The following is a 12432-nucleotide window of genomic DNA, read 5'->3' on the forward strand; positions in this document are numbered from 1 at the left end:
TATTAGGTGCAGGTCAAAGAAATACAGTGAACTTAATTATCAAACAATTAATTGAGTACCTATTCCCTATTATTATATGGTCCCGCCGGAAGACCAGCGCTGACTCCATCCCAGGAGTCCGCATTTATGCCGAGGCGGGACCTTTCCACTCACACATATAAAATTATATATTATTTCATATTTTGTATTTCAACTATTTTTGTAACTTTTGTTTGTAACTATTATGTGTGTGTTGAATAAACTTTTTTTCATTTCATTTCATTATTCTAAAATGGTTAGTAATCAATTATTTTCTCATGAATCAGAGTCTCACTCGTCGTTTAACCGAGTTCAGCGACTCAATATCCGATCGGTCACCACTCAACCACAGTATAAACAAGTAACCTATCTAGAAACGCGCCAAATTCGGACCCGCTTTTGTACGTTCACCCGCTCTCCCCTCCTTCCCCGCTCATTCAGACGAGATCGAGCCAGGAATGAACTAATGATGCGTACTGCAATTTCAATACGTTGTTTGTATGTAGATCAGTTACTGGGTTATACTATCGCTCAGCGCCTATCCATATCATAAGTGGTACGCACGCGCACAATGACACGGACCTCAACGGAGGTGGCCCATCAAACGATAATGGATCATCCACCGAAGGGGCCTGGACAGTCGCACGGCGATCTGCGCACAACTCAAATAACTCTCGCGCACAAAACAAAATATAACCTTTAAAAACACGACGACATTGTAAGACAAGTTGAGTGCATTTGACTATAAAAAATAATGGTTGTTTCTTCCGTCGCTCCGGATAAAAGTGCTCTCAAAGGAACAGTGTTGCGTAATATTTGTTCTGCCCTATTTGCTCGTGATATGAGAAACATAGAAACGCAGTGAGTTTAGCGTTATCTAGAAGAGGACTGGTGACCTTACCCGGAAAACTGTATCAAGTGGTGTAGGATACTTTGCTTTGTGCCCTGAAGGTAATGCCTGATAGCAGCATTTTCAGTTCTATTGACTTACTGACCATTTGCTGGAAAAATATAATCGAACTTTAGATTAAGCTCAGTTTAATGGGTCAAAATGTAGAGCACGTTCAAACTTAAACCAGGCTCAACTAATAAATCTAGATGTATTTTTTCATCCAATGACCTGAACGGCTGTTCCTGTTATCATTTATTTGTTCAAATAATAACATTTTAGTACTAAATATGTGCATATGTAAAAAAGTTCAAATCCCCTATCCTTACCTTATCCTACCATACCCTATAACTATACCCTTTTCGCATCATTTAATATTGAACGTAAATTAGAAGGTGAACATTGAACATGTCTATATACGGACGCGTTAGAACTAAAACCAAAAGGCGTCTATTAAAAAAAACAAGTTACATGTACAGATCTCATGCTAAGGCGCAAAAAAAAAAGCTTGCGTATTGCAATGGTATCGTATTGGAAGGAAGCTATTTATATTCGAATTTATCATTCTTACGACTTGCCTCTCTACTCCTTGTTAAGTTCTTGTAACTTTGTGATAGATAAAGATACCATCTCTATTGAATCGGATAAAATAAATAGAGACGGCATTATATTTCGTTAATCCAGCTTGAATACGGAAATAGTGCGCGCAACGACATTCTTATATAACTACGAGTATAGATGTAATAGCGTATCATATTCATATACATAGTTATATTGTATGAAAAGTTTAATTAAGGTTCATGTGAATTTAAAACTCGTTTGTCTTGTTTTTCTGTTTGTTTAGGCATGCGCTCATATTGGCACAGCTCTCTGGAACAAGTGGTTATACATGTTGAGTTGCTAAAACAATATTGTAGTTGTATTGTAACATATTAAACAAATTCAAAAGTTTGAGAGTGTGTACGTGTGTGTTTGTCACTATTATACGCTATAACATCTGCGTGGCTGTGAATGAAATTTGGTATTTACGAGGAGGTATGTATGTAGTTGTAACTCGAGAATAATATTTAAGCTACTTTTTATTCCGCTGTTCCCACGGAATCGGGATGTACAAAGTTTCAACCGCTTAGTGTAAAGACATAATTTGCGTAGGTATTTTAATAAAGCGCAACTAAACACACACATACGAAGGATCTCATTGCAATTCAATTTCAGTTTGGGTTCATGCGAGCAAACCCGCGGGTTAAGGCTAGTTGTCAAAATACTTGTAACAAAAGAAAGTTCTAGGACCTGGATAACTAGTTTCTGACCAGTTTCAGTTATATGTATTATGTAACAGATATAATAATATGTGAAGTCGTCTTTGTTTATCAAAATTTATGTATAATCTATACTAATATTATAAGGAGGAAAGATTTGTTGTTTGTTTGTTTGTTTGCATTGAATAGGCTCCGAAACTACTGGACCGATTAAAATAAATCTTTCACCGTTGGGAAGCTACACTATCTCCGAGTGACATAGGCTATATTATATATTTTTTTTAATTAGTCATAAAACGTCTTTCATCGCATGCGCTGCGGAAACTATTAAAGAAGGAAGAAAAAATGATCTACAATATTGAAGAATAAATCAATACCTACAAAAAACTTCGCGATACCATAATGTCCAACTATTGTAGTTAAGTATGTCACTATAACTACTTTTTTATATTTTAAAAGTTGATAGAAATATAGATATATAAATAGAAAACTAAAATCAGACTATTTTATTCATACCTTTGAATTAATCCTTATTAAATAAACCATTTCATATTCAAGACTGTTTCAATATCTGCAGATTACTCTTTGAATCATTCAAATCAGACGTTCCATTCAAAAGATATTACGAATTTAAAAATAGCAATCTAACCAAAAAATGCATTTACGTCGATGCGGATCGGGTGTAGTTTCTGGGAAATTGAGCTGAAAAATGTGTGTAGAGGTTTAGACCCTAGGTTAGAGACCTTTTCGGGTTCCGTACCCAAAGGGTAAAAACGGGACCCTATTACTGAGACTCCACTGTCAATCTGTCTGTCACCAGGCTGGATCTCATGAACCGTGATTATCGTATCGCTATAACAATAAATACTAAAAACAGAATAAAAGATATATTTAAGTGGGACTCCCTACAACAAACGTATTTTTTTCCGTTTTTGCTCGATATTAATAACCGAAATAGGTAGACGCTTGAAATATTCACATCCTAATATTTAGTTGTGTATTTACTTTAAAAATAAATAATAAAGTTAAAATGAAATGAATATTTAAGGGGACCTCCCATACCTACCACAACCGTGATTATTTTGCTGTTTTTTGCTAAAAAAAATAATCAAAATGTCTAATTTTGTATGGATAACGGCACGGAACCCTTCGTGCGCGAAGTTTTTTGAAAAAAAAAACCGTGCAAACTATGGGCTATCGGCACGGAGACCTTTTTACCCGACTGTCCAAAGGAGGGTTATTTTGAATATTATACCCGTGCGGAGCCGGGGCGGGGAGCTAGTCTTCTATATAAATTATTCAACCGCCGAAATGTATGTACTTACGCGCATAACTTCCAAAGGACGGCACCGAATTGGATGATTAATTTTTCTTGACATAACAGGTCAAGGTTTGTGTTAAACAAAATAAAAAAAACTGAATATATTAAGTATAGGTTATATTTTTATATCTGTGGAGAGACCTCTCTATTGTGGTGTCTTCTCTTCATAAGGTACTAATCGTCAAACCTAGGGCATTTATAAGGCAAGCGTGCTCCATCTACGGCCACATCTTCGCTTACCAGCAGGCATTGTGGGTCAAACGCAAACATATTTTCATCACACTCGCTCGTAAAAAGTGTCGTAACATGCAGGCTACCTTGGTTGCAACCCCCCAAATAAAATCCTCGATCTTTTGTTCTTGTCATGAAACCCAAGTTCGGTAAATGAGTAATTGCGCATACTAATACTGCTGCAGCTGCACGACATGAACGCCGAGCACTAATGACGCACGCTGCGGGGAGCTCGCTGGCGCTGCCCGAGAGCGCAGCCTAAGGTATCGGCTATTATTGTAAAAATAATATTTATTCTTTCACAAATATACAATTTTACTCGCAAATGTGATGAAAAAATTGTATGTCGTACGGGCGGTAGGTACTGGAATTACGAACATGTCTCATGCCCTCAGTCTTCGACTTCGGGCTTCTAATAGTATCTCGTTCGTAATTCCTCACTTACCGCCCTTAAGACACAATGTACTAATATGTGTAAAAAAACTTATAGAACATTACACACCGGGAAATTATCTATTTTGTACTCTTATAACTAAAGTTTCATACGCCCTTTACTTAAGGGATTAAAATTCTTATTCAGATCATTACACACCCATAACCGATTTGTACATTCGTGCGTATTTTTATTTGCAGCAATAAAAATAGCCACGATACTTTATAGGTACCGTTGGCGTGTAGGTTCTCAAAGTTTAGTAATATCCGTATGGAGCGGCACTAAAAGTTTGACATGCAATTTGTCCGGTAAACAGTTGTTAGCCCGGACGTCTATTCAAGCTCCTTACGTATAACAAGTTGTTGGACTTGCGATTTTCGTCTTAGTGTCCTGATAAATGTTATATATATATATATATATATATATGATAATGTTATAAAAATAGCTTAAACTTTTGGATTATTTTATTCCCTTATTGATAGGTTTTTTTTAATGAAGTCCCCCTTAACATGTGTCTTAGGTTTACAGACTGTCTGTTTTTGACAGAGCTAGCTCAAAGCACGTTTCTGTTTTAGTTTCGACAAAAATGCTTTCTTTTGTCTGTCTGTTCCGTTATGCCTTCTCATCTACAGGTCGCCACCTGTTTTTCATGCGACTCTTTCATTTTGATTACGTAGTAGGTATAAATAAATTATAATTATAGTAATTTTGTGTGACTGAGATTATTACCTTTTTTTTGGACACTTCAGTTTTTAAGTTTTTTAAATGACGCAGGTGAGAGGTTGAAAACGTATATAATATCATATTTTAGCCATTTAAAAAACTCCTAGTACAACTAGTAAGCTTTAAATTAATATATTTCATTTAAGTAGCAATGTGTGTGCAAAATACTTAGTTAGTTTAGGCACGTTTAGGTTAAATCTTGCGAGACGAATTTCCCTCTGACAAGAGTGATCGTAGCGATTTAAAATTTGGTACCTACGTAATTAAGAAAAAGTATAATCAGCAGCAAAGTGCAAACTTGTAATACAAATTACAAAGACAATACAACTACTTTACAACACGGTTTACTGTTTAGTATGGTATTTTAAAACATTTTTTATGAAAACTGTTTTCTTTTACCAAATAACTTGTTTATTTAAATTTTCAATGCAGCACCAGGCACAATAGAAATAAGGCCATTTCCAAAGATTACCTACTAAATGTTGCAGATACTCCTCAAGTAGACTCTATTTAATAAATCATCATCGGTAGTTAAGCCAACTTTATGTGTCCCAGAAGTATCATTAGCCCTTTTCTTTTTTAAGTTAAAACGGAGAAGACGCTGCTTTGAATATTTAGATCAGTGGTTTATCATATTTACGGAAATGCCTGCATATTTTATTTCTATGATCCTTTCAACTTTCTAATATGACATTTTTAAGTAGCAATTTGACGCTAGGGTTTAGCCATTGCCAGACGTAAATATAGTTTCTATAACGGCGCTGCAATTTTTTATAAAGGGGATAAAGTGAATAGAGAGCAATTTTTAATACCATATTTATCTGTTGATCGTCCTTCTTTTACAACACATATTATACAGTTTCAAGTCGATGCCATAAATATTTAAAGCGTTTTATAATTATGTCCTGCGGAGACGATCCTGGCTGGACCACCAGAGATTTTTTTCACTATTAGATTATTTTATTGTATTGCCACCAAAATTATATAGGTCCCTAATGCATTTATAAGCATGCCAAATTTCAGCTCAATCGGATACCAGAAAGTGGTCGAAAAATGGCCTGCAAATTTTAAAACTATCACTTATACATTATACTGAGATACGACCGTTATTACAAAGCTTTTAAAAAATAAATTGAGAACATCACTTTCTTGGTAAATGTCACATTTTGGACGTAAAACACTTGAATGTGGCCAAAAACCTCGCCGTTATATTTCCTTTTCCATCCCTCTTTACTGTTTTACGTCGTTATCTATTTTGTTTTTTTTTACGTCATATAATATCAAAAAGTGTAAAGACAAGACAAAATAAGCTCACATGGGTAAACTGTCAGTGTCGGGTAATAAAATAACACTTGCCGATGTTTGCTCAGGAATACAAATTACAATTTAATTGCCAAAGTTGAGAGGCATAAAATTGCCGTAAAAGATAGAACCCGAAAACCAATTTGGAAATGTAATTAGGTCAGAACCCTGGGGAATACAAAGTCTAGGTTGACCTTTATCCGAAAAATGTGTTCCTTTATCTAAAGTTATTGTCTGCGAGTATTAACCACTTTCTTCTAGTGTAAGATTCCGCATATTTAATTTTGCACCTATCTCTTATTTTATCGAAATGTGCTGTAAGAAAACCGGCCAAGTGCGAGTCGGACTCGCGCACCGAGGGTTCCGTATAAATATTTTTTATTATATGATGTAACTAATAAAGTAAATAACTAACTAGTAAATTAATAAAGTGTTAGACATATATCACTTACAGCTGTATAAATGTAAAAAAATAACAAATGAGTGGTTAAAAAAGCTTAATTATGAGGATACAGAGACTTTACTGTTTTGAAAGTGATGGGTGGTAACTGTTTGTAAGTAATAATAAAGTCAGATTTGAATAAATTCTTGTTTAAATTCTTTGGTTTATGTACATCATAATCACGTATATACACACATACGCAGACACGTACACACACATGCACACACACACGCATACACATACACACTCACTGCTTAATTAAGTATAATAGTTAAAAATTTACTTTTTCTTTCTTTTGTTTTTGTTTTATAACCACAACTTGTGATATGGAGGAGCGGGGCTTCCTGATAGGTACAAGTATGATGTTTACTTAATAGGAAGTCCCAACCCTTAATTTATGTAACAATGTTGTTTTAGTGAAATAAACATTTTTCATTTCTCTTTTTTTTTTCAACTAAAAATTTACGGTTTTCGCAATTTTTCCTTTATCTGTGCTATAAGACGTTGCTTCGTACCAAATTTCAAGATTCTGAGTTCACGGGAAGTAACCTGTAGGTTTTGATTCCCTCGCGAGTTTCGAAAATTTGCGGAAATTTTCAACATATACGGCTGTATCTTTTGATTTCGTTGGCTTAGAAGTTTGATTTTATCAGTAGACAGTAGACATTAGTATTTTATATAAATTTCAGCTTGATACCTCCACGCGTTCCTGAGAAAAAGGGTCTTGACAGACGGATGGACAACAAAGTGATCCTATAAGGGTTCCGTTTTTTCCTTTCGAGGTAAGGAACCCTAAAAAATTACACGTAAGGTCATAAAACGAAACACGGTTGCTTTATAAAACCTTGCTAAAAGTACCTTTACCTTAATTGTTTTTACAAGCTTTTCTTTGGCTTGCCCTGTTTGTTTATTTATTAAAAGTTAAAAGCTTTCATTTAACTTGCAATGTATCTATGTAATTTGTTTGGGTGGAATATTTGAACTCAATTTTGAAGTAGATATCTTCAACCGATTGAGCTGAAATGTTGTATACACGTTTAGTTTGGATGACAATGCACGATAAGGTTCGTGACGTCATTCTAAATCCAATATGCCGCCATATTCAAGATGGCGGATTAGTTATTTTTAATGCACTTCCACGATTATGGGTATCGAATGAAAGGGCTCATTGAGAGCAACACGCAAAATAATGTGACGTCATTCTAAATCCAATATGGCGGACCATCCAAGATGGCGGAATAGATATTTTTTAGTTTTAGTTAAAAAAACTAAAAAGCAAAAAAAACTTAAAAAAAGCTTTTATATAAACGCTCTAAAAAGAAGAAAATAAATTTTTCCTTTTAAAATTTAGCTATGAACTTACAACCTCATTATACACAACTTATATGGTCATAAAAAGCTTGTCATTACTATTTCAATTAGATTCTGAATTTTAATCAATAATTTTAACCACCACTTTCTCTACAACTGTCACATTTTTGACGTAAAATTCTTTTTCATCCGCTTTTTAATGTTCACGTACTCTCTTTACTCCGTCTCCTGCGGTGCTACAGCCCTTTGTTGTTAGTCTTGGCCTACTCAATGATTTTTCTCCGCTCTGCTCAAGCGGCCACTCCTCTCTCCAAGATGTTCTCTTGCCTGTACGCCTGAGATCTTCCTCTACCTGTCCTAGCACCGCTTCCTGGGGCTACGGGGCATTTTTGTCGCGGAGCCCACGCGGAGATAATCCTAACAGCCCTGTCATCTTCCATTATTTCCAAGTGTCCTGCCCATCCAAGCCTTTTTGCCTTGCAGTACAACCTACCTAACGATGTTTTCTTTAAGGATCAATGTTTCTGGCTAGTGTCTACTCTAGTAAGTTATGTGCCACCTGTTTCTGTCATTCTTCAGCATTTCCCTTCGAACTATGTCAGTAAGAGTTCGTCCTTTTGCGTCAGCGTCCAGGTTTCACATGCGTAGGTCATAACGGGCCGGACGACAACGTACATCGTACTCTATCATTTCTTTAAAATTATTAAATTTATCTAATTTTGTAATGAGTCGAGATAATGAATTTAAACTGTTATTTCTTGATTTCAAACCAAGTGCTAGAGTTCGAGTGCGCACTGTTTAATGTTTGCAGCTCGGCTTCTTTATTTCGTATTATTTCATCAAATATATTATTTTAGGGTAGGTATTGATTCAATAATAATTCCAAGTCAATTTCAGACATTGAATCACTCGAGCTTACATGGCTAGTAGAATCTAGAGTATTAATATTATTTACCTGTATTGTATATTAAAATAGTTCAAGTATTTTGATATATTTTTGCCGGTAAATTTTTAATTGTCCTTTTAGGCATCCTTGGGGTGAAAGCCTGGTGATCTGTACCTAATACAGGTACCCACCTAGTTCAGACTCCAGTCTCTCGCAAAGGATTCTTCATGTTTGAAACTTGCGTAAACAAACTTTTGTGAAAATGTATCTAATGTGGTCCTTTGTGAGTTGATAAATAAATACATTTTTTTATTATTATTACGAATGGGCCTGAGGCGTATTGACCTAATATCATCATAAGTGCTTTGTCAATAAGGTCAAGAACGAAATGATAAGAAATATACGAGATACTCGTTAGCAAACAATCTTACTAAATGTTTTTTTTATCTGTGTATGCGTGTTTTACTATATTTCAAACGTAAGGAACAAAAAGCAAAACCGCCTTTGAACAAAGGTAAACTAAAATTATGGCAATGGTACCCTGACCTGCGCTGCTCGCAAAAGGACGTTCTTTGCAGATATCGGCTACGTCCGCCATGTATGGGCTAAACATCCCAGCCTATAAATGCTTTAGCAATACACGGACTCAAGTCACTGTAGCCGAAAATGGCTAGGTATTATTATTATTATACTAGGATAGCTGGAAGGATCGCATGTAAGCAGCGGATCTTGGAAATACACAGACTACTTTTTACACCGATATTCACACGAGCGAAATGGCATATATCTAAAGACTTCTATTATTATTATTATTATTATATTTAGCCTATAACTGTGTCCTTCTGCTGGGCAAAGGCTAAAGACTACTGTAAGAAAATAAACTATTAAGAGTGATAAAGTAGGCAAAGTAGCAAATAGTTTTTCTATTATTTTTGCGATCTCACTATTTTTTCATATGTCACTAAATGTCTCTTTCTAACTAAGCCAGTTAGACAAGGATGCACAATCTAAATTTAGCTATGACAGTATATATCGATGGTGGAAGTCTCAATTGGCGTAAGGACAAAATACCGAAAATCACTTTTTAAACATAGAAAATTAGAGTTTTTTTTTCTCTGTCGATTGGTAGTATTCAAGTTACGATACGCCCCTTACTTTTGCTGTTATCAACATTTATTATTTTAAAATAAAATAGCTTAAGGGACATGATATAAAATATTGAGCTGAAAAATGGCGTAAATGTATTATTTTTTTAATATTTGGGTCGTAAGGGCTGTGGCAGTCTCATATGTCCTTTACGACTCGGCTCATGTCGTTAAAAAAAACCCAACAAATATAATAAAAGGGCGTATGGGTCAATTATTGTTTCATTGCCCTTTACACCCCAACATTTTATAACGAATAAGATAAAAAAGCAAGACGTTGTTGGGCGTAACCTTACCGCCTGTACCTATTTCTTGTACCTAACATCAAAATACTGACGCGTCTACCTACCTTCCACGCGCCGAGCGTTTGCGCATTGCACATTCGGTCAGTCATGTCAGACACGTCAAACACGGAGGACGTATTTGATTGCCTACGTTTGTTTTTTGTCAACGCGCGTATTTTTTTATAAGATGCCAAAAGCAAAACAAAAAAAGAAGATTAAGTTGATGGATCCCCTAATGGCTTGACGTCGAGCTAACATTTCCGTAATGGAATTTCAGTCAAGGATGTTGAGGTAAATTTTCTCTTAGCTACTTTGTTTATTTTAAGCTGTCCTGACAGATCCTAATAAAGGAAGCCCAGCAGTGGGACGTATATAGCCGAGATGATGATGCATACATAATAATAATTGGCCTGTATATTAATTATTTATGGTGAGGGTTAAAAATGGTATAATCGGAATGTCGTAAGGGACATTAAAAAGAGCAATTTATAAAATAATAAATAATTTTATGGGCGTAAGGGGTAAAAAAAGCAAGAGCTAGAGTAAATTGTCGGTCGTAAGGGGCAGTAGCAAACAGACATTAAAAAAAAAGGTGTAATTGGTACGTCGTAAGGGGCATTAAACACAGCAACTTATAAAATAAGGAATACTCTTATGGCGTAAGGGACATCAAAAGCTAAAACTAGAGTAAATTGTTGGTCGTAAGGGACAGTAACAAACAGACATTTAAAAATTGAGGTTACTTTATGGGTGTAACTTAAATTAAAATACCTAGCTTGCTTCTTTTAGTTCATTAAAATACCTTGTTAATGTAAGGTCGTAGGAGGCATCAAAACAAATGGTTTTTAGAACTTGTAGTGATTGAAACAACAACTTAAGCAAGCATACTCCCAAATATGCAAGAAATAGTGCAAGCAAACGTGCAAGAAAGCATGCAAGCAAGCATGCAAGCAAGTAAGCAAGCAAGCAAGCATGTAAGCAACCACCTAAGCAGGCTTGCAAGTGAGCATGTAATTTTGTCAATCAAATCAACAAACATGCAATTTTATCGGCCTGGGTAAGATGAAAATCGCGGGTTACCCCGATCCCGCGATGACAGGTCTATGGTATCTCCTCCAGCGCTCATGAAGCGGGCTGGCGTCCCACTCCCTCACAGCTGCAATCAGTGTGTTAGAGGAAGCATAAATAGTGCAAGCAAGCGTGAAACCAGAAGGCAAGCATGCATGCAAACAAAAAATCAAGCAAGAATACTCCCAAATATGCAAGAAAATAGTGCAAGCAAGCATGCAATCAAACATGCAAGCAAGCATGCAAGCAAGCAAGCAGCATGTAAGCAATAATGCAAGCAAGCAGAGTTAGTACGCCAGTGGTGGTAGTGAAAATCATTTCATCATCATCGTCATCAACAACATCATCAGTTCGTTTATCGCTACCCCCGGAAACTATGCTATTTTCCGGGATAAAAACTTATTTACTTGGCGATTTTTAACAGCTGCAATATCTTCCTTGACCCTCTCAGCTATAAACAAACAAGTCAGCCATAGCCGAGCATTTGTTGGAGTCAGGACCAAACCACTGGATTGAGCTTCACAATCCAAAAATTCTGTCCACGGAACGTCATTTCTACTCAAGAATGGTACGTGAAGCAGTTGAAATAAAAAAAAACATAAAATGTCAACCGGGACGATGGATATAAGCTTTCATCTTCGTGAATCCTGTTATTAATAAGTGTCGACGTCGGGATGAGTGTTGTGAGCCGGTGTGATGGGGTGACAAATAAAAATCACCAATAGGGTAGTTCGTGATACGAGTGCTGTACTATTAGTGATCAAGTGCGGATAGTTCGAAGGACTCGCGCTGCTAGGCAGACTTGACACCCCACACTCAGTCCACTCGTGACCACGCCACTGCAATGTTGACGAAACGTCGAGGTAAATATTACACATGTGTTAGCGTGATAAGTCCCGTTGGTGGTATTTGACTATGAGTGAGAATCACGAAAGTTTAAAAACGTTATAAAATTTATTTGTTTTATTTAACTTTTAACTTATAATGTCCATTTAAAGAAAATGTTACAAATTACATATTTTTAAGAGGACGTACAAATTATGGCTTTTGCGCGTTATTTTAAATAATTAAAGTGTTCTTTGAGTTAATTCACCATTTTTTTATTTTCTAAGAACTTACG

The 12432-nt window shown here is 35.8% G+C and overlaps 1 protein-coding gene across 4 annotated transcripts in view; it reads left to right on the forward strand.

Moving 5' to 3' along the window:
* LOC141428003 (uncharacterized) overlaps window positions 1-12432 on the forward strand; it is a 235181-nt gene that overhangs the window by 190783 nt on the left and 31966 nt on the right. Inside the window, exon 1 of one of the 4 annotated variants that reach the window (XM_074087656.1) lies at window positions 606-969. The exons of 2 other annotated variants lie outside the window; for them this stretch is intronic. The gene's annotated coding sequence lies outside the window, so the exon portion shown is untranslated. Of the gene's footprint in view, window positions 1-605; window positions 970-1792; window positions 1943-12432 lie in introns of those variants that run through there. One more of the 4 variants, XM_074087659.1, reaches the window with a different exon arrangement.

The sequence above is a fragment of the Choristoneura fumiferana genome, chromosome 5, assembly GCF_025370935.1.
Source record: "Choristoneura fumiferana chromosome 5, NRCan_CFum_1, whole genome shotgun sequence".
In the NCBI taxonomy this organism is placed as follows: domain Eukaryota; kingdom Metazoa; phylum Arthropoda; class Insecta; order Lepidoptera; family Tortricidae; genus Choristoneura; species Choristoneura fumiferana.